Here is a 22086-nt window from a genome sequence, read left to right as displayed (position 1 = left end):
ATGCAAAGAGAAGAGGAAGGTATTAAATCCCATTCCAGAATTATTTTTTCCAGAATTATTGTTTTCTATATCTTATCTTCCCTCTTAGATTGTAAGTTGATTGAGGACATAGGCATAGTCTTAAAATTATATCTTCTACAATATTTAACCTACTTGTCATTTATTCACTCAAATATACTTATAGTGCTCGGCCATTAGTAAACAGTCAGTTATTATGTTTGATTAATTCTATATGCATTTGTAAACCTCACTTGTGTATATTACAGAGCAGAATCTGCATTATTCATTTATTAATTCATTCAATTTATTTATTTAAATAGGTGGGGAGGAATGGGATTTAATACCTTTCCCTTCTCTTAGCAAGATTTCTCCTCACTTGATGGTCATTAAAATGGTTTCCTATAGGAACTGCCTCTGAAAATAAAAAATGATCTTATAGGTGATGGATGGAAGTCACAAAATGGAACTAAAATGATAATACGGATATGCAAACTAAAACATCTCATAGCCTGCAGTAGATTTTGACTGCTTATTTATGAAGCCCTGAAATGTGGGGTCTATAATGAAACTGCTGCTAGACCCTAAGCTGTACCATCTATCACAGAGGGTGATGGTACGAGACTAAATGATAAATTGTTAAGGTCAAGCTACAATCAATATGCAAACACTCAATATAGAAATGTGTGACTTATGCACACCAACAGCAATAGATTAAAATATTATGGATTCAATCTTTTTTTTCTCCCAAAGGAGGCCATCTTTAAGATAAATGGTGTAAATAACTTTATAATAAGGTCACACCTGATTTTATTTTTTTAGCCTCAAAGGTAGTACAAGCAACTTACTTCTTTAAAAAAGGAAAAACCCTTGATTTTTTTTGTCTCAGTCATTATGCATACCCAATTTAGCATGTGGAGAAGTCTGATAACTCAGAATTATACACACTTAAACTATAAATTATGCTTTTCACACACTTTTCATCATGTTTCTCCTGTGAAGTCTTTCCCTTCCAACTGCACCCATTTAGACTGTCATCAGTTCTTTTTACAGTAACATTCTAGATTGCTTTCTCTATTTTCAATCCCTTTTGGTCCGTGTTGCACCCCCAAATGCACACATTGCATGTATCCCTTCAGGTCCAATGTGAGAACTGGCCAGTCTGATGGCAGAGCTTGGCTGATCTGTTTTCCCAGGTAATAGCTATATTAGTCAGGGTTCTCCAGAGAAACAGAACCAATATAGATTCATTATAGAAATTGGCTCACACTGTTATAGAGGCTGAGAAGTCCCACTGTCTGCCATCTGCAAGCCGGAGAACCAGGAAGCCAGTGGTATAATTCAGTCTGAGTCCAAAGGCCTGAGAACCAGGGGAGACAATGGTAAGACTCCCAGTCCAAGGCCAAAGGCCTGACAATGGAGGGGAGATGGGGGGAACCACTGGTGTAAGTCCCAGAGTCTGAAGACCTGAGAACCAGGAGCTCTGGTGTCTGATGGTTAAAGAAGATAGATGTTCCAGCTCACGAAGAGAGGACAAATTCATCCTTCCTCTACCTTTTTGTTCTATTCAGGCCCTCAATAGATTGGATGGTGCTGGCTCACATTGGCGAGGCAGATCTTCTTTACTCAGTCTACTTATTCAAACGCTAATCTCTTCTGGCAACACCTTCAGAGATACACCCAGAAATAATGTTTTACCAGCTCTTTGGGCATAATTTAGCTCAGTCAAGTTGCACACAAAATTAACCAGCACAGCACTCAAGCATTTAACCTGGAGTGTTCTATAGATAAAGCATCCTCATGTGTCTTGTAAGCAGCTAGAAATTGTGGGAATTTCAGTAAATGTAGAAGTGGTGCCCCTGGTAATGGAGACTATTGAAAGCGAATTTAGGGAAACATTGTGGGCATGTAGGCAATGGCCTAGTTTACTAAATCATTCTGTGGTCTAGAGGTGTCCAACATGACCTTTAGCCTCAGACACATCTGGCTTATTTCTCAGCTCTTCCATTTATTATCTGAGTGACTAAGAATGTTTCTTAATCTCTCTGAGCCTCAGTTCCATCGTGTGTAAAATGGAGCTAATAATCCCAACCTAACGGAGTTGTAAAATTTATAATAGATTATTGGCTTACCAAGCTACTTGACCTTGGGCAAGTGCCTTCATCTCTCTGAACACAGTGGGCTGATCTGGAAAATGCTGATAGCAATATCTTTATTAATATACTGTTACAATGATCATATTTGTGTTCCTTCAGGTGGTATAAATACAGTACTTATTCAATTCAACAAATATTTGCTGAGCACCCACCATAGCTTCATACAAAGCATTTAGCAGGAACCTTACCATGGTCAATGTTCAGTGAATGTTAGCTATGTGACCGTGGTTATTCCTAGGATACACTGCAGCTCTGCTCCCTCCCACACTGGCATGTGGTTAAAATACCAGAGAGCCACCTTTTACTAGCAGGCCTCCCTGAGCTCACCTGTTTTAACAGCTTCCTGTAGGGATTTTTGTGCTTCTGAGAAGTTGTTTGCAAAAGGAAATAACTTACTTTTAGAAGTTATTTCCTGGTAAGGTAGCTAATAGAACATTGAGGAAATGTTATTTTCCTTTTCTTCAATCTATTACGGATTTACATAAGTTGTTGAGTCTCCAGAAATGTGTTGTTTGCACTAAATCCATGCCAGAGGGAAGCTGATCTTTTCCTAGTGACTTGAATGTTAATACATGACATATGTCCAGTGCCAGCAACTCTTACATTTCCAAGATTTGTTCCAATTTTTAATAAGCCCTGAGATTAAAAGATATGCAGTTTTTAAAATGTCTTCTCCATATGGTCACCTGCCTTTAAACTACAAAGAAATTGAGAGAGAAAGGCAGATAGAATGTCTTTTTCTTTTATATGTTTAAAACACAAAAACTGCACACGGGTCACTGGAGCCGTCATGAAGGCCTGGATGTCAGAATGATCCATTCCTTACATGTCAGGGAAATACAGCCTTGCTCCAGGTTTGGTGTCTTAGGTGTGCTGCTTTGCCATTACTTCCATTGTAAAGAAACGTTTTGATACTTTTATTTTTAGAATTCCAGCAATGAAATTCGCACTGCTATTCATTAGGGTCTGTGAGAATTTGCTTTCATTGAGTGAGGTTTGTGGATTAGGGAGTCAACTGGTTCCCTCTGCTACTGAGTAGTCACCTATGCTGCTTTTCTCTTGTGCTAGAGGATGCAAACAAATGTAAACATGAGCTGAAGAAAAACAAAATTAGATAAAGGAAATCATTTAACTAAAATAAAAACATTCTATGAGTCATAAAGTAATTTCTAGAAGAACTGCTCTTTAGAATTATCCATAGAACAAATTTGCAAGACACTGCCTGCATGTGTGTGTGTGTCTGTCTGTCTGTCTATCATCTACCTGTCTATTCATTTTAACTTAATGAATAAACAAAAATAAGCAGAGGAGAGTGCAAGACTGTTGAACCTCAATCAAATTTAATGATTAGGATGTCATTTTCCTTGGGCAACTTTAGTTTTTAAAGTACCTCTTTCAGGTGACCAGTAAGACTTTGTGAAGATTAGATTTCTGAGATGAGAGGAAAATTAAGTTAAAACTATTTAGAAGGAAATGATTTTGGAGACAGGGATCCCCCAAGGCATTATGATCTCTATGGATTTATAACCCCATGTCTCCTCTCCTTTCTCCATTGCCATTATTTTTTGGATGTCAATCTTTTTGCATAAACAAATAATGAACTTTTATCCCATATCAATTCTATGCAATAAACATGCAGTGGACACCTACTATGTGCTAGCCATTTGTAAGCTGAAGGTGAAAAAGACAGTTTCTCATGCTCATGATCTAGGGGTACAGATTACAAACACATGGCATGTTTCAAGAAAACGAGTAACATGGTCATAGGTTTAGAAAGATTACTAAAATGACAGTATGGAGAAGAGATTTGAGGGGGGAAATATTGGAGGCAGGTTACCTATTAGGCCTCTGTGCTTGCTCTCCTAGAACAGCATTTCCTGATCCATTGTGTCCTATGATCACTCTGATAACAATACAGAGACTCTCAGAGCAAATTATTTTGTCCATCTCCCACACATTAAAAAACTGGAACAAACATTAACATAGTACCTAACAGCCTAAGGCCACATCCTTAGCATGACACAGCCCTCCTAAAAGTACCTGCCTGAAAAAAGTCAAGGCTGCCAAAAGAATGTACCCTTTGTTCCAGCCAGCACCTGAAGATACAGCCTCTGTCTCCCAGCCTCTGTGGGAGGAGAGGAGCCTAACTTTGATAAGCACCAGTTAGCAAACCCAGGTACGTTGCACAGGGACCAACCATTTCTTCCTGCTTTTTCCCACTTCCCTGAGTCTCCACAAGCCCCTGCCATCCCTTCTCTCTCTTCACTTCTCCCTTTGAAACACCCTGTCATCTCTGTACAAATCAAAGTTGAATTCTGTTTACACTGGACCTTCTTCCCTATTGCAATAGTATATTACTGCTTAAAAATCTGTCCTTACCACTTTAATTAGTGTCTGGCTTTGTTTTATCTTTGAAACCAATTTGAAATACATTTCTAGTAAAAGCCATCCTTGCTGGCACATATGTCATTCTTTTATCTTTTATCCTCTCTCAGTTACTTTTACAGATTCAGCTCAAATTAAAACTGAATGCACCAACAGAATAGTGGGACAGGAACCTGTGGTTGAAGATTTTGTAACAGATGGTGGCATGCAAGAGTGGGGCAACAGTATCAGTAAAGTTCATCTTTATAATGGAAAACTTTAATTTATATTATTCTTTAATCTAATAACAAAAGAGACAGATGATATGTATGTAACCAAAGTCCCACCTTGCCAATTCAAGTTTAGATTGCTGGCAGCAGCCCTCCTTATACAGAATTAGAACATACCACACAGATAAACTATGCAACATGTAGCTATGAAAGCCAGTGTGGGAACCCCAGCAATGGGAAAACAACTCCTGTTGCTCAGGAACACTGTGGCACTGGCACTGTGCTGTATAGTGACATCGAGCCCAACCCTTGAAGTAAGATTCCAATTCCTCACCTATGGAAGATCATTATATATATATTTCCCCTCCTAAGTTCTGCTTTAGCTTTGTTCACTACATTTTGACATGTAGCATTTTTTATTATCATTCCCATTTAAGTATCTCACTATTTCCCTTATCTATACTTATAAATTCAAGTGTTACTTATTAGTATATTTTTCCAGACAAGGCCTTTTTCTGTCATCTCTTCTGACTGATACCTGATTTCATTTCATTGTGGTCAGGGGAACATATCCTGTTTGACGCTGATTCTTTAGAATTTATTTAGACTTCTTTTGTGTCAGTCGAATTTTGTGAATGTTTCATTTGTGTTAAAAAATAATGTATATTCTTGTACACCTAAAGCTAATACAATGTCATATGTCAATTACATCTCAATTAAAAAATAATGTGTATGCTGTTACCTATAAATTTATATACATTTGTTGATAATAATTCATTGCATCTGATACTAAGCACTTTAAATATAATAATTTATTCATTCCTCACCAAAACCTTGTGAGGTATGTATTATCATGTCCATTTTACAAAGGAAAAACACTGCTGCAAAGAAATGTTAAATAATTTTACCGAAGTCACACAGCTAGCCAAGAATAAAGGTAGAATGTGAATGCAGCCAGTCTGCTGTCAGAGTCCGTGCTCTTATTGTGTTATTTATGTCTTCCAGTTCATTGGGGTTTTTTGGTAGCTGTATCCTTGTCTATCAATTTCCAATAGAACTGTGTTAATACTACCAACTAAAATTTCTGAACTGTCTTTTCTCTGTGGTTCTGCCATTTACAGCTTTATAGTGCTTTTCTCATGATCCTTGTATCTTCTTGATCCATTTTTCTTGTTACCAGTAAATAACACCCCATTTGTCTTTTATGATGTTTTCACTTCAAATTCTACTTTATGTGACATAAAATTGCTATAATATCTTTCCTTTAGCTTACATGTGTCTCATAATTTGCCATCCCTTTATTTTTATTTTATGTACACTTTTGTTTTAAGTGTTTCAGCAATAGGGTAACCATATAATTTACTGTTGCAATTGCCTAACCTGTAGAGTAGGGTGGTGGCAGGATGAGGAGAGGAAGTTTAGGAGCTGGCCCCCTTGCCTGCACATGTTATTGGTTCTCCACTGCAGTCAGGTTGCAGGTCCCAGTAGCAATCGGTGGTATCCCACCGCCTTTGGCTGGAATTGCATTGGTGCTGGGCTAGGTGTAGCTTTCCCTCCTTGCAGTAGGAATGGGGTGAATGATGATATTCTCCCAACAATATGATGGTGCAGGACGGGGGGATGGGGTTAAGAGCCAAGTCAAGAAGCTCTTCCCCAAATTTGCATCCATCTATGATCTCTGTGTACATTCGCTTTCTAAGTGATTTTATCTTTTCTCATGACATTAAATTCACCTATGGTCTCATAAATCCCAATTACATGGCTCTAGGCCAGATCCAACATCCCCCTTCAGCTCTAGAATTAAATATTCAATTAAATTCGACTTGGATATCTAACAGGTACCTTGAATTTGCCAAATCCATAACATGTCCCTGAACACACACCATCACCCTAGCTTATCTCCCTTAATGGTAATTCCTTTCTACCAAATGATCAGGCAAAAACATTGGAGTTAACTCTGACACAGCCAATTTTGTTCACAAAACCAATCTAGTCCATTAGCACTTCAAAAGATATCTAGAAACAAGTCAGTTCTCACCACATTCCAGTAACATTATGGTCCAAATATTATCTCTTAACTGGATTATCGCAATAGCCTTCAAACCGATCTCCCTGCTTCTGCCCTTTTGATCCAGGCCTCAATTTGATCATAATACATTGGCCAGAGATATTCGGTTATTTGGTTAAAACATGTCAGACTGCACCTCTGCTTAAAACTTTGAAATAGCTTCTTACTTTTTTCTGAATAAAATTCAAAATCCATACTCTATTACATGATCATCCTGCACGACCAACCTTCTGGCTACTTCTCTGAACTCATCTTCTACCACGCATCCCTGTACTGACTGGTTGGTATCCTTAATCCTAACCCAACCCTAACTTAACTCAAACACATCATGCATGGTATTTTGGTGCGTTTGGAGCTTTCCCTGACTAGAGCATTCTGTTCTGTCTCCAAATATCTGCATAGCTTGTTCCCTCACTTCCTTCAGATCTTTGCTCAAATATCACCCTATAAGAAAAAGATCACTGCATACAAAATGGCAACCACTCTCCTTCTACTATGCCCTATGCCCCTTACCATAAATTACTTTTCCAGAGTGTTTATCACATAAATTAACTCCTCTATTAATTAAGCATATTAGAAAAAATCTTTTAATCCATGTTGTTTAATAGGTGACCTAATAATGTTAATTGCTCACATTTTGGGTGTTTTCTAATAGCCAGACATAATGCTAAGCACCTTACATACATATCATTCACTGTGAAAAGTGGATCAGATAAACAGACACAGTCACTTACATATGTGCATATAAGCGTCCGCACCCAACTCTCCCACCTCCACATCTGCCTCGCCTGGGCTGACCTGCTCTTCCACCTCAACCTGCCTAGATGCCACTGTAATCTTTAAGAACTGTTTTCTTGGGCTTCCCTGGGGGCGCAGTGGTTAGGAATCTGCCAGCCCATGCAGGGGACACAGGTTCGAGCCCTAGTTCAGGAAGATCCCACATGCTGCAGAGCAGCTAGGCCCGTGTGCCACAACTACTGAGCCTGCGCTCTACAGCCCGTGCGCCTAGAGCCGGTGCTCCATGACGAGAGAGGCCACCACAATGAGAGGCCCACACACGGCAATGAACAGTAGCCCCCGCTCACTGCAACTAAAAAAAGAAAGCCCACGTGCAGCAACAAAGACCCAACGCAGCCAAAAATAAATTAATTAATTAATTAATTTAAAAAAAGAATTGTTTTCTTTTAGAAACAGGGGTCATGCTATGCATTTAAACTTTTTTAATTTGTTCTCACTTAAAATATGCCATGAAAGTCCTTCAAGATCAATAGCTGTATCTTGTATTACATTTTAAAATTCAACGTTCTAACCCGTGAAAATATATTGAGTGTAAATTGGGAAGTGCTGATTTAACAGTTTAATTTTTCCACAAATATCTAATTTTCCCACAGCATTTAATCTTAGTACTGCTTTCAATTCTGTCAGTTCTTGATCCAAAACCAGGCAGGGGGAGGGGGGAACGGACAAGTTAATCCCCATGTCTCACCAAAATTCTCAGAAAAAAATCCGAAAAGTGTTTTGAGACGTCTGAAAAGATTCGGCACAAGATCAGGAGTTGCACTTTACAACATGAAGCATAAAAGTGTGGTGCACGGGGTTCTCCTCAGTGATCAGAACAAGTCATAGAGCAGCCTGCAGACTAGGACGCGACGCCCAGCGTGACTCAGGCCTTGCCCATCCGCGCTCCCAGTGGGAGATCCCCACTTCCAGCTGGAGACCGTGGAGCTGCCCAGCAGGGCAGGCCAGGCCGGAGCAGCAGATCACACTGGGTGTGAGGGATGGGCAGCTTTAATTTTTAATTTGTTTTAATTTGATAGTCTTATAATTCCATTTTAATATCCAGTAAGAGAAATATCTCTCATTACTCTTTTTTTTTTTTTTTTTTTTGCGGTACGCGGGCCTCTCACCGCTGCAGCCTCTCCCGCCGCGGAGCACAGGCTCCAGACGCGCAGGCACAGCGGCCATGGCCCACGGGCCCACCCGCTCCGCGGCACGCGGGATCCTCCCGGACCGGGGCACGAACCCACATCCCCTGCCTCGGCAGGCGGACTCCCAACCGCTGCGCCACCAGGGAAGCCCTCTCATTACTCTTTAATTTCATTTTGTGAATGAATTCCCCAAAGCTGACACAGGTGACTGTTTAAGTTTGAATTTATTTTAAACTAAACGAAATGTACTTCCATCCGGAGATGGTTCAGAGCCAGCCACCTGTGGCTAGTGGTTGCCATCTTGGGCAGCACAGAGGTAAAACATTCCTAACGCAAATTAAATAAAAATCAACATCGTAAATGCATAATCTTGCTGTACAGAAATGGAGATACATCCATTGATTCAAAGCTTTGCTAAATCCCTCAGCAACACTGTAAAGCTTTATTTTATAGCTTCTCGAAGGTACTTTGTCGTTGTCATTCAAAGAGCGGGTGTTATCTGATTTTTAGAGGTGGGAGAATTTGAGATCTGGAGAAACTGAGGGTCTCGGTAGGAACACACATGTGCATTCACATTTATCTTGCTGCGTATTTTCCTTGATATTTTACTTACGTAAGTATCACTTGCTCATCCTAAGGGATGCAGTGCGGCAAAGATGCAGGAGCAGACATACGGTGGTCTCCCCAACCCTGGTCGTCCATGGCTGCCCATCCCTCACACCCAGTGTGATCTGCTGCTCCGGCCTGGCCTGCCCTGCTGGCAGGTGAGACATGGGGATTAACTTGTCCGTTCCCCCTTCCCCCTGCCTCAGCCACAAACATTCCATATGATTCCATATGCCTGTTGTCCACTGGGCTCCATTCTGATCCGTTGTCCGTGTCAACACCCATGTCTCCCCAGTACTATCTTCATTGTAGAGCACAATTTGCCACAGCCAGTGCCCCTCATTCCTTTGCTTTTGTGGCCAGTTTCATGAATCTTCTCACCACCTTATTGTGGCAGGCAGGGTTTAATACCGTATGGCACATAAATCATTTGGAATGTCCTGCCTCCAAGAGCAGAATTCTAGTTGAGAGCCGTGGGCGCTGGGCTGCCTGGACCCATGCCAGGCAGCGGGGCCACGTGTGTTTCTTCCCTCCTTTCAAGCCCTTGTGCAAGTTCGAGGGTGTCTTCATTCTTGTTCTGGACACATCGGAGCCGGCTTCTCACTGGGGTTTTACATCCTTTCTTCCTGTTGTGAAGGGCTGCTCTCCACGCTCTTTGCTGAGTCTTCTCCTGTCGGCCCGCCTTGCTGGACCATCTTTTGAGTTCTCAGGGAGTTTCACTTGAAGTTCTTGAGTTTTCAGGGGGGTAATTTTATCCTTTCCATGGGGGGCATTTGGAGACCTGAACCTGGAGAAAGGGGGTCCCCAGCCCCCAGCACTGCCCCCTTTCTGTGCACCTGGGTTTGCAGCTCCTTGGCTGACATGATAGGGACCTTCCCCTACGGAATTGGCACTTGGAGGGGATGGTGGTGGCCCCTGGCCCCCCAGGTACTCAGGGCAGCAGCGGGAGACCCCAATGTACTAGTGACCTGTTGGTGAAAAGAACTGTCACTAGACCCTGGGGGTGAAATGGAGCCTGTAAGGGGCTCATCTCTGGTGCTCAGAGCCTGGCAGGTGGGCTCTTAGTGAGAAAACATGTATGTAAAGTGGTTAGTTAGGCCCCAAAACAACACTATAATCATCCCTCACTTTTTTTTTTTTTTTTTTTTTTGCGGTACGCGGGCCTCTCACTGTTGTGGCCTCTCCCAAACTGGAGCACAGGCTCCGGACGTGCAGGCTCAGCGGCCATGGCTCACGGGCCCAGCCGCTCCACAGCATGTGGGATCTCCCCAGACCGGGGCATGAACCCGTATCCCCTGCATCGGCAGGTGGACTCTCAACCACTGCACCACCAGGGAAGCCCCATCCCTCACTTTTTTAGGTCAGTTCCCAATTTACAGAACTGTTTTCACATTTGTTGGCTCACTTTGTCCTCACAATGAAAATTAAGTTAAAAGTAATAACAGAATCCACTTATCCACATGTACATTAGAGTACAGTGCACAGTGTTCAGGTGTATTCAGTGAGCAACAGATGAGATCATCCTGGTCAAAGCGCTTCATGCAAAGTCTGATACTTCAGCAAACATGGGACAAATGCCTCATCTTATGGTTATTTCTCCACTTCTCCTCCAGCCCCCTCCCCTCCTCTCCTAATGTCCTCCTCCTTTCTCTCTCCCTTCCTTCCATCCTCTCCTCTCTTCTCTCCCCTGCTCTCCCCTCTCCTCCTTCCCTCCCTCTCTTCCTTCCTTCTTTCTTCCCTTCTTTACCCCTCCTCTTCCCTCCCCTTCCCTCCTCTCTCCCTCTCGAGTCCTCTCCTTCTTTCCCCTCCCTTCTCCCCTCTCCTACCTTTTCACGCTCCTCCCCTTCTTTCCTCCTCTTTTGTGAACCTTCCTTCCCTCCTTCTCTTTCCTCTTCACTCCTCCCCTCCCCTCCCCTCTCCTCTCCTTTCCTCTCCCTTCTCTGGTTTCTTCTTCACTCTGATCTCCTCTCCTTCCCTCCCCTCTTCTCTCCTGTCTCCTGTCCTCTTTCCTCTCCCCTCTGCGTTCCTCTCCTCCTGTCTCCCCTTCCCTCTTTCTCTTTTCTTCTTTCCTTCCTTCCTCCAACCTCTTCCCCCCTTTTCTGCTACTCATTCTCCTCTCCTCCCACTGTCATTCCTCTCTTCCTCTTCAGCATATTCAAACATATCGATGATTTTATTTTGTCCTGCTATGAGGTTCAACATGTTGTTCATAATGATCTCTCACTTAGTATCACTCCAAAGCTATTACCCTTGGAAAATACTCTTTCATGTTTTAACATTCAGTTGATTAACCTAGGAGGAATGCATTTGAGTATGTGAAAAGAATATTTTCTGGCCTTTTCTCCACAAATCTAGTATTTCCCTTATTCCATTTTAACTACCAGTTCTATTCCAATGATATCTCTGAATTCTTTAGTCGACATTTTTTTTAACTTTGTGATAAGCACACTTAACATGAGATTTACCCCCTTAAATGTTTATGTACACAATACTGTTCATTATAGGCACAGTGTTGTAGAGCCAATCTCTAAAACTTCTTCATGTTGCGTAACTGAAAATCTATACCTTTTGAACAGCAATTCCCTATTTCCCCCATTCCCAGTCCCTGGTAACAATACCTTATATAGTGCCTTGATTCAGAATTTACTGTCTGGTATTGAAAATGCTCATCCACTGACTCAAAATATCTTTTTAATTTTTTTGTAAAGTTGTGATTTTTTTCAATATTGTCACTGAAGTCTTAATGACAAATTTATTCTGAGTGGAGTTTTCCCCCTTGTGTATTCTAGTTGATTACTGCTGGTATATAAGAAAACTATAGATCTAAGTGTATATTTTTAATTTTTCTGTCCAACTTTAAGAAATGGCTTGCTAGTAGTTCTCATTGTTTTTCAATGAGTGCTACTGAATGTTCTATATTGTTAATGTTACCTATGTCTTAGACACATAGCCGGGAAACATACTGATGATGATCAGTATGATCACATTACTGATGTGATGATCATCACATTCAGTAAATGCTGTTTATGAGTTCTGAAACTGAAAATTTTTTCAATCTCCTTGCTTTAGGGTTTATACCACATTTCTCATCCCACCACCCCAACCATTTCCTTTACTCCAGATTGTTTCAACTGTGTTCTGAGAAGGGCCTCAGGTAAGTATGTTTTGGGAGGATTTAGGTGCCAACTGATCAAGGAATGTTCTAGTAACCACATGAAAACCAATCTCACTAGGAACAATTCTGTATAAAGTGTCTCTGTCTAATAGAAACATGTAGAGACACATACATAATTTTAAATTTTCTAGCAGCCACATTTTAAAAGTACAAAAGGAGCAGGTTGAAACAACCTTAGTAATCTATTTTTATTTACCTGGATACATCCAAAATATAATTTCAATTGGTAATCAATATAAGCAGCATAACAATGAAATATTTTCCTTTCTTTTTTCACACAAAGTGCTTAAAATCTGGTTTGTATTTTACACTTGCATCATATCTCCCCTTGGACTGGCCACGTTTTAAGTGCTGATAGACACGTGGCTAGTGGCTACCATACTGAACAACATGGTCACACTATAGTGGTGATTAAGCTTGCTAATGGGTTGGATTGTTCACAGTGCTCATAAGCTAAGAGCCAAGTATATTAGTTCTCAAGGACTAAACAAACTACTATCAATACATTTGCTTTGTTAGATGTGTTACTGCATATTAAAATTATGTCTAGATTGTGTTCGGTTTATAGCAGTATCTTCATGTGTGTTGGCTCTTATTTAATCCTTTAACAGATCATTGAGGCATAAGTAATAACATTATCTGTCATGACTTTTATTATGCAGATTAAATGAGCAGAACCACATAAAAGCTCTTAGCACAGTGCCTGAAATGTCAGTGAGAACTTGGTAAATGTTAACAATTGTCATCTTAATTGTCATTATCAGTCATAAGGCCAGAAATTATCCCTTTTTACAGACTGGGAAGCTTGAGACTTGAAGACTTTAATTTGTTTAATGTGGTAGAAGCTAAGTTTAATTTTTTAAAATGCATGAAATTTTAATTAAAAGACACTACTTGCTTATTCTAATATTTGAAACAATTCACAAATATATAAAGAAAAAATATTAGTAATCAATTCCTATACCCAGCCTCAGCCATTACCAAAATCCCTGTACTCATCTGTCCACACTGTTTTCCTTGCTCACACAACCATCTACTGACTCATATGTACACATTTAAGGCTTTTTTTGTCCACCTCATCTTTGTCTGTGCAAGTATGAGCTCATTCTATAAGAACATTTTTCTGCAACTTGCTTTCTTTCCTTAACAAGAGATAGTGCATGTCCTTTTTGGGATCACTGGGATTTTATGGCTCATATTTTATACTCTATCTCTTTAACCCATATGGAATTTAGTTGGGTAAATACTACGAATGTGAGATTTTTTAACTTTACTTGTGTGTGTGTGCACACACTAATATGCAACTGGGCTCTGTAATATTTGAGCTTTCAATTTTGTTATATTTATCCTTCAGTCACTTCTTTTTTCTCCAGTTTCATTAAGATATAATTGACAGGGCTTCTGTGGTGGCGCAGTGGTTGAGAGTCCGCCTGCCAATGCAGGGGACATGGGTTGGTGCACCTGTCCAGGAAGATCTCACATGCCGCGGAGCGGCTGGGCCCGTGAGCCATGGCCGCTGAGCCTGCGCGTCCGGAGCCTGTGCTCCACAATGGGAGAGGCCACAATGTGAGGCCCGCGTACCGCAAAAAAAAAAAAGATATAATTGACATACAACACTGTATAAGTTTAAGGTGTACAGCATACTGATTTGACTTACGTATATCATGAAATGACTACTGCAATAAGTTTAGTGACCATCCATCATGTTATATACATACAAAATTAAAGAAATAGAAAAAAAATTTCCTTGTGATGAGGACCCTTAGGATTTACTTTCTGAACAACTTTCATATATAATGTACAGCAGTGCTAATTATATTGATCATATTGTACATTACAGCCCTAGTACTTATTTATCTTATAACTGGAAGTTTGTACCTTTTGACTGTCTTCCTCCAGTTCCCCCTCCCCTTCAGTCACTTCTTGAACCAGATACTCAACTGTTTTAATTATGATAGCTACACCCTGCCACTTTGTATTCATTCAACAAATATTTGTTGGTGCCAATTACATGCCATCATTAAAGAAAAGAACCAAGAATACTTGTCCTCAGAGAACTTGCATTCTAGGAGGGTGGAGGTGGCACAGATATAAGTAAATTATCTACCATTAGAAAGTGATAAAGGTCAAGGGGAAAAAATACGCATCCACGTTAAAGGGGATGTGGAGTTCTGGTATGGGGACTGGTTGTAAAATGAAGGAAAGTGATCAAGGGAAGTCTTGAAGGGTAAGAGAATATGCCACTCCAAACTATGCCACTTTGATATTTTGATTATTTTGAGCTGTAGGCTTTTGAAAACAATAGCAACTTTAGGAAGAGGCTTTTTCTGAACTCCCCTTATCTGCCTATTGACAGATCCTCCAAAAGGAACTCAACTGTCATAGACCCTCTCCCTCGGAGTTTCATCAACCAGGTAAGACGGACTTTTATCACAGGATAGGAGGCTACACATCAACACTACAGCCAGACAAGTGTTCTCACAAACCATCACACTTCCCATCTATTCTTCTAAAGGTCCCTTCACCTTTCTTAAAAATTATTTACTCTCCCCTAAGAGGCCTACATACCATCTCCGCCTTCCCTATTAACATGGTATTTAAGTCTGAATTCTAAGCACCTCTGAGTTACTCTCCCTGAGTATCTCCCATGTGTACAGGTGGTATACATGTTAATAAACTTGCTTGTTTTTCTCTTGTTAATCTGTCTTTTATGACTTGGGTCTCCACCAAGAACTCAGATGGGTAGAGAAAAAATTATTTGTCCTCCTATATAGTCTCAATGAGAAGGTGATTTCTGAGCAAATATCTAGAACATGTGAAGGATGTGAGAGAGGAATAACATGAGCCAGCATAGAAGAGAGCACCTAAGGAACATCCTATGCAAATGCCCTGAGGAGAGTGGCTGCTCGGCTCTAAGAACATCAAGGCCAGTGTGGCTAGAGTGCACACTGGGAGAGTCTTTAGGGATGAAGTTCAGGAAAATAAAGGGAAGCTCATTAAACAGGGCTCTGTAAGCCACTGCACCGACTGGCTTTTAATCCTAGTTCAATAGGGGAGCCACTGCAGGTTTGGTGCTGCAAAGTATTTATCTGACTTACCAGTTAAAACAATTATTTTGTATGTATTTTTAAAAGGAGTGTCTACAGGTTTTACTAATGAATAGAATGTCCAGTATTTGAGATAGAGAGGTCTCCAGTTGAAGGAGAATATGGGGCTGGTTAGGAGATGAGTTAAATTTAATATGACTGTTAGCCATGCACACAGACATGCTGAATAGGCAAGTGTGTCCTCTGGAGTTCAGGAGGAAAGCTTAAGCTGGAAATATAAAATTAGGTGGCATTAGCATACAGATGGCATTTAAAGCCATGAGACTGGAAACGTTCATTCAGGGTGAGTACGGAGAGAGAAAAGAGGTGGGATCCCAGAGCTGAACCCAAAGGCATTCCAACCTTATGACAACAAGGAAGAGAGAATCCAGCGAAAGAGGCTAAGAAGGAAAAGCCAGTGACTTAAGCAGAAGACTAAGAGAAAATAAGTGCCTTGGAGGCCAAGTGAATCAAGTGTTACCAGAGGGGATACAACTGAGCATTAGGTTTCTTTCTGAGTTGAAGGCAATGCTGTAAATTTGATTGTGGTGATGGGTGTACACCTCTAAACTGACTAAAACTCACTGAATTGTACTACATGAAACCAGTGAATTTTATGGTATGTAATTTATACCTCTAATTTTTTTTAAAGACCAGGGCTGCCATGCTCAGCCACACTACCTGCAGCGCTCTACTCAGGAAGGTGGCCTTGCATTGATGACAATGTGAACTGCAACTTTCTGAGTGGAGAAATGCTCAACAAGGTAACACTGGGGGTGGCCTTGGGAACACAGTGGGGGTAAAGCACAGAGCTGCTCTCGCTTGAGTCCCTGGTAGAAAAATTAATAATACAAATGAGTGAATGAACGCATTGGGGTGAAACATTTTTTCCTTTGCCTCAGGCTATGCTATGGCTCCACAGAAGGCTGGCTGACCCCAATTTTTTAATATTAGTTTCCCGTCTCTATGTGTTTCCCTCTGTCTGAAACCGTATCGGGATTTCTCCCCAGAAACAATCCTGAATCCGTAAAAAATGACAGAGGATGCTATGAATTTAACCCTTAAACCCTTCAGTGGGGCTTCCCTGGTGGTGCAGTGGTTGAGAATCTGCCTACCAGTGCAGGGGACACGGGTTCGAGCCCTGGTCTGGGAAGATCCCACATGCCACGGAGCAACTAGCACCGTGAGCCACAATTACTGAGCCTGCACGTCTGGAGCCTATGCTCCACAACAAGAGAGGCCCGCAAACCGCGATAAGGAGTGAACCCCACTTGCCGCAACTAGAGAAAGCCCTCGCACAGAAACGAAGACCCAACACAGCCATAAATAAATAAATAAAAATTAAAAAAAATATTCACAGCTTTTTGGAGGTATAAAGGATATATAATAAACTGCACATATTAAAATGTGAACTATGATAATTTTTGACATTTATATACACGAGAACCTATCCATCATCTCCAAATTTTCCTCATGCAACTTTGTAACCCCGTCTTTCCTGTTAATCCCTGCTGCCTTTCTCCAACCTCAAACCAAGGCAAATACTGATATGCTTTCTGCGACAATAGATCAGTTTAAATATTCTGGAAATTTATATAGATGGAATCAAACAATACACATTCTTTTCTTTCTTCTTAATTTCACTCAGCATAACTATTTTGCGATTAATCCATGTAGCTGTGTGTATCTTTGCTTATTCATTTCTATGGCTGAATTGTATTCCACTGTATGGATATACCAAATTTTGTTTATCCATACCCTTGTTGGTGTACATTTAGGTTGTTTCTATATTTTTTGCCATTATGAGTAAATCTGTTATGAACATTTGTGTATAGTTCTTTGCATCACACATGTTTTCATGTCTCTTGGATAAATACCAAGGTTTAGAACGGATTGATCTTGTGGTAGTAAATGTTTAGCTTTTCACGAATCTGCTAAATTGTTTCCCAAAATGATTGTGCCATTTACATTCTGACCAGAAGTGTAATAGTGTTCCAGTGAGCTACATCCTCACGGACACAATATCAGCAGTATTTTCAATTTTAGACCTTCTAATAAGTACCCAGTAGAATCTAATTGTGATATAGCATTTCCCTAATGACTAAGCATCTTTTCATGTGCTTATTTGCCACCCCTATATCTTCTTTGATGAAGTGTCTGTTCAAATCTTTCACTTGTTTCTTTATTGGATTGTTTGATTTCTTATTATTGAGTTTTGAGAATTCTTTATATATTCTTGACACAAGTCCTTTATCAGATATGTGATTGGCAAACCTTTTCTCACAATCTGTGATTTGTCTTTTCATTCTCTTTACAGTGTTTTTCAAAGATTGTAATTTGAATTAAATCCAATATATCTTTTTTTTCATTAATAGACTGGGTTTTTTGTACATAAGAAATGGTTTCAAAGCAACAAATATTTTCCCTGGCTTTTCATATAGAAGCATTATTAAGGTCTATGATCTATTCTGAGTTCATTTTTATGTGGTGAGATGTAGAGATCAAAATTAATTTTTTTGCATGTGGATATGCCATTGCTCCAGACTCAGATTTTGCAAAGACTATCCTCTCTAATCTACCTCAGATCTCTGTTGATAATTGATTTGTCTATATATGCATATATATGTATGGTTCTATTATTGGAATCTCTATCACATTCCAGTTATATATTTTTATCATTATACCAATACAACACTGTGTTGATTATTGCTCGCTGCAACTAGAGAAAGCCCACACGCAACAACGAAGACGCAACGCAGCCAAAAATAAATAAATAGATTGTAAAAATAAATAAATAAAATAAAAGTTCTTTTGGCTATTCCAGGTCTTTTGCATTTCCATATAAATATTAGAAGCAGCCATCAGCTTGCATTATAACAAACCTTTGGGTTTTCAGAATGATCACCACAATAAGTCTAGTTAATATCCATCACCATACACAGTTACCAAAAAATTTTTTTCTTGTAATGAGGACTTTTATGATTTACTCTTCTTAGCGACTTTCCAATATGCAATACAGTATTATTAACTATAGTCACCATGCTGTTCATTACCTCCCCATGACTTATTTATTTTATAACTGGAAGTTTATACCTTTTGGCCCCTTTCACACATTTTGCCCACACCCCACCCACCACCTCTGTATCTATGACCTGCTTCTGCTCCTCCTTCTCCTCCTCCATCTCCTCCTGCTCCTCCTCCTCCTCCTGCTTCTCCTCCTTCTCCTCCTCCTCCTCCTGCTCCTCCTCTGGGGTGCCCAGTAGCAGAGGAAAGGAAGGGGGGGAAGTTGAAGGGTAGGAGAAAGCAAAAGAGGAAGAGGAAACAGGCGGTCTCCTCCTCATCCTCAGCTGGGGGAACCTGTACTATCAGCAGGTCTTGCATGTCACTTAGGGTCTGAAAGCCTGGCTCAAATGTGAGGCACAGATGCTTTGGAGAGTGAGGCATGATGACTCTCGTTGGAGGAAGCAGGTAGAAGTGTAAGCAGGATGGTGGGAGATGGGATCTGAGGGCCTGGGGTAGAGAGGGAGCGGTTCAGCAGCCTCAGCAGAGAAATGCACCCTTGGCAGCTCTGACAAAGGCTGGCTTTCAGATGCCCTCTTTAGGGGGTGCTCTAGGGCCTCACAGGGCTCTGGTCTCCCTGGACAGTTTGTCCCCTAGGGACCTGTAGGAAGATGTGAGAAAGCTCCTCAGGGTGCAGCCAACCAGTACAAACCGAGGCTTCCAGGGCTGACTGTGGGCAGGTGGGTCAGGCACTGTGGGGTCCTTGGCAGACATTCAGGGTGCGCACCTCACCTTGTCTCCCAGTACTGTCTGGGCTTCCTATGATCTGCTGACCTGAGGACATGTGCCTCACACCCAGGCCCTCACCTCATGGCTCCTGAAGCCCCTGACAGGAGAGGAGGGGCCGAGTTCTGTGAGGTCCCCGCTGTTCTGGAGTGATGATCCCCTCCATGCTAAGGTTCTTACCTTTCCTCTAAGGAGGCTTGTGCCCTCTCCTCCTGCGCCTCGGCTAGCCTAAGGCAAGAGGTCACATTCCTTAAACAGATGAGAAGGAAGTGAAGGGGTAACACTTTCGACCACACCTGCCCAGGGCCTCCCGGGGGTAACGGAAAGAGGTGAATGAAGTTTGTGGGGTCCCCCTGTCTCCTAGCTGAGTGTCACCCTCATTCCTCACATTGATGCCTGGTAGGTTCTGGGACTCCACCCTCTGCTGTCCTCAGTCTGGCCCCTAAAGAACAAGCCCTGAGACCACCAAGAGGGAAGTGAGGGTACACCATATCTGACCACTGTGCCCAGGGCCTCCCAGAGCTGACAACAGGGGAAGGGCCGAGCTGGGTGTGCCTTCAGTCCTCGGGTGAGGGTGTGCCCTCAGGCCTCACTCAGGGTCCCCACCTTAAACTCTGGCAGAGTCTAGGACTCTTCCCTCTGCTGACCTGATGTGGCTTCCCCTCAGACTGCCACTTCCTCAGAACGAGGACCGCACCTCCCTGAGAACCCATGGACCAAAATGGGGCACCACATCTTACCACCCCTGCTATGTCCTCCCACTGCCAAAAGCAAGAGCTGGTCCCCATGTGTCCTGTGGTGGGGCTATCCTCAATCCTCCGTCACGTTATCCATCTTTACTCCTGACAGGGCCTAGGCTACCCCCTACTGACTGGACCTCACCTTTCAGAGACACCTCTCTCACCCTTGGAGAAAGTGAGGGCATACCTGTACAGCCAACCCTGCCTGAGTCTTTCCAGGCCTGAGGACAGGAGATAGCCAGACTCAATGGGGTCTCTTCTTTCTGGGGTTGGAAGTACCTCTGGTCCTCACCGAGGGTCCTTACCTTGACTCTGGTAGAGCTTGAGACTCTTCCTTCTTCTGACCGGATGTGACTCCTTCAGTTGACCTGTCTTCTCACTCACACCAAGGCCTTCACCTCCCTGAGACCCTTAAGGCAAAAGTGAAGAGACATCACATCCAGCCACCCCAGCCTGGGGTCTCCCATGGCTGACAGCAGGGGCTGGGTTCCCTCTATTCTGGGATAAGGAGTTGCCTCTGTCTTCCCTCAATGTATTCTTTACTCCTGGAGGGTCTGGGCCCACCTTATCTGGTGACCTGAAATCATCCTTCTCAGACCAAGGCTTTACCTCCCAGGGACACCTCCACGCACCCCTTGCAGGGAGTGAGGGTACACCACATCTGGGCTTTCCTGCCAGGATCCTCCCAGGGTGGACAGTGGGGACAGGGTGGAATTTCTGTGACACCTCTTCTGTCTGTCTTAGGGGGTAACCTTAGTCCTCCTTCAAGGCCTTTACCTTACCTTGACTCCTCAGATTCTGGGACTCCCCCCTTTGCTGGTGTCATCAGCTCAGACCAAGGTCTTCACCTCTCTGGGACACCCCAGACAAAGTAAAAAGACACCAAATCCAGCCACACCTGCCTGGGGTCTGTTCTAGCATGGGGAATGCACTCACTCCTCGTTCAAGGTATTCATCTGTACTCCTGGCAAGGCTTGTCCTACCCTCTGCTGACCTGAAGTTTTCTGCTCCAACCCAGCCCTTACCTCCCTGAGACACTCCACCCCCTTGACTCCTGGTAGAGCTTGCAGAGAAGTGAGAGTTCCTCCCATCTGCTTACTGCTACTCTGATCCTCCCAGCGCTGAGATTCTGTGGCATCCTTCTTTTCAGGGAAAGGGGGCCTTCAGGCCTCCCAATGGTCCTTCCCTTGACTTCTGATACAGCCTGCGACGCCTCCCTCTTCTGAACTGATGTGGCTTCCCCTCAGACCGACGCTGTGACCTGTCTGAGACCCTCCCCCCAGCAAAACTCAGGAAACGCCACATCCGGCCAACCTTGCCTGTGGTCTCCTGGGGCTGACAAGAGGGGCAGGGCTGGGTTGGGGCCCCTTCTCTCTAAAACGGGTATTTTCAGGGCAGACAGAGGCCAAATCTACCTGGGAGGGAGGTCCTCTCAATCCTCCCTGACAGTCCTCTCTATTACCCTGAGGTCCACCCCTCAGAAAAAGTCTCACTTCCCTGAGACTCCCAGAGTGGAAGTCAATAAACGCCACATTTGGCAACCCTGTTATGTGGTCTCCCAGGGCTGACAGCAGGGGCAGGTTGTTGTGAGACCCCTCTCTACAGGGTGGGAGGCCCAGCAAATCTTCCCTCAGGGTCCTTATCTTGACGCCTGGCAGCATGTGGTAGTTCTCCCGGGGCTGAACTCAGGCACGCCCACCAGACCAAGGTCTTCACCACCCTGGGAACCCCCCAGAAAAAGAGTGAGCCGGGGCCCACATCCAGTAACGATCCTTGGCTCTCCCGTGTCGACAGCAAGGGCAGAGAACTGCTGGGCCCCATCTGTTCTGGTGTTCACGGTGCCCTCAGTCCTTAATCTGAGCCCGGGGAAAGCCTGGGACTCCTCCCTCTGCCGAGCTGTCCCTGCCCCTTCAGGTCTAGGGCCTCGCTGCCCTGAGAAGGTCCAGATAA

The 22086-nt window shown here is 42.7% G+C and overlaps 1 long non-coding RNA gene across 2 annotated transcripts in view; it reads right to left on the bottom strand.

Annotated features, from left to right (window-relative positions):
* The window catches only part of LOC308608749, a 433619-nt gene that overhangs the window by 410498 nt on the left and 1035 nt on the right, over positions 1-22086 (bottom strand). For both annotated transcript variants that reach the window (XR_014014228.1, XR_014014229.1), the window contains exon 2: positions 20442-20546. This is a non-coding gene — a long non-coding RNA (uncharacterized lncRNA). The remainder of the gene's footprint in view (positions 1-20441; positions 20547-22086) is intronic.

Source organism: Mesoplodon bidens (genome assembly GCF_964165515.1).
Source record: "Mesoplodon bidens genome assembly, chromosome: X".
NCBI classification, from domain to species: Eukaryota; Metazoa; Chordata; class Mammalia; order Artiodactyla; family Ziphiidae; genus Mesoplodon; species Mesoplodon bidens.
This window is presented reverse-complemented; position numbering and strand designations above follow the sequence as displayed.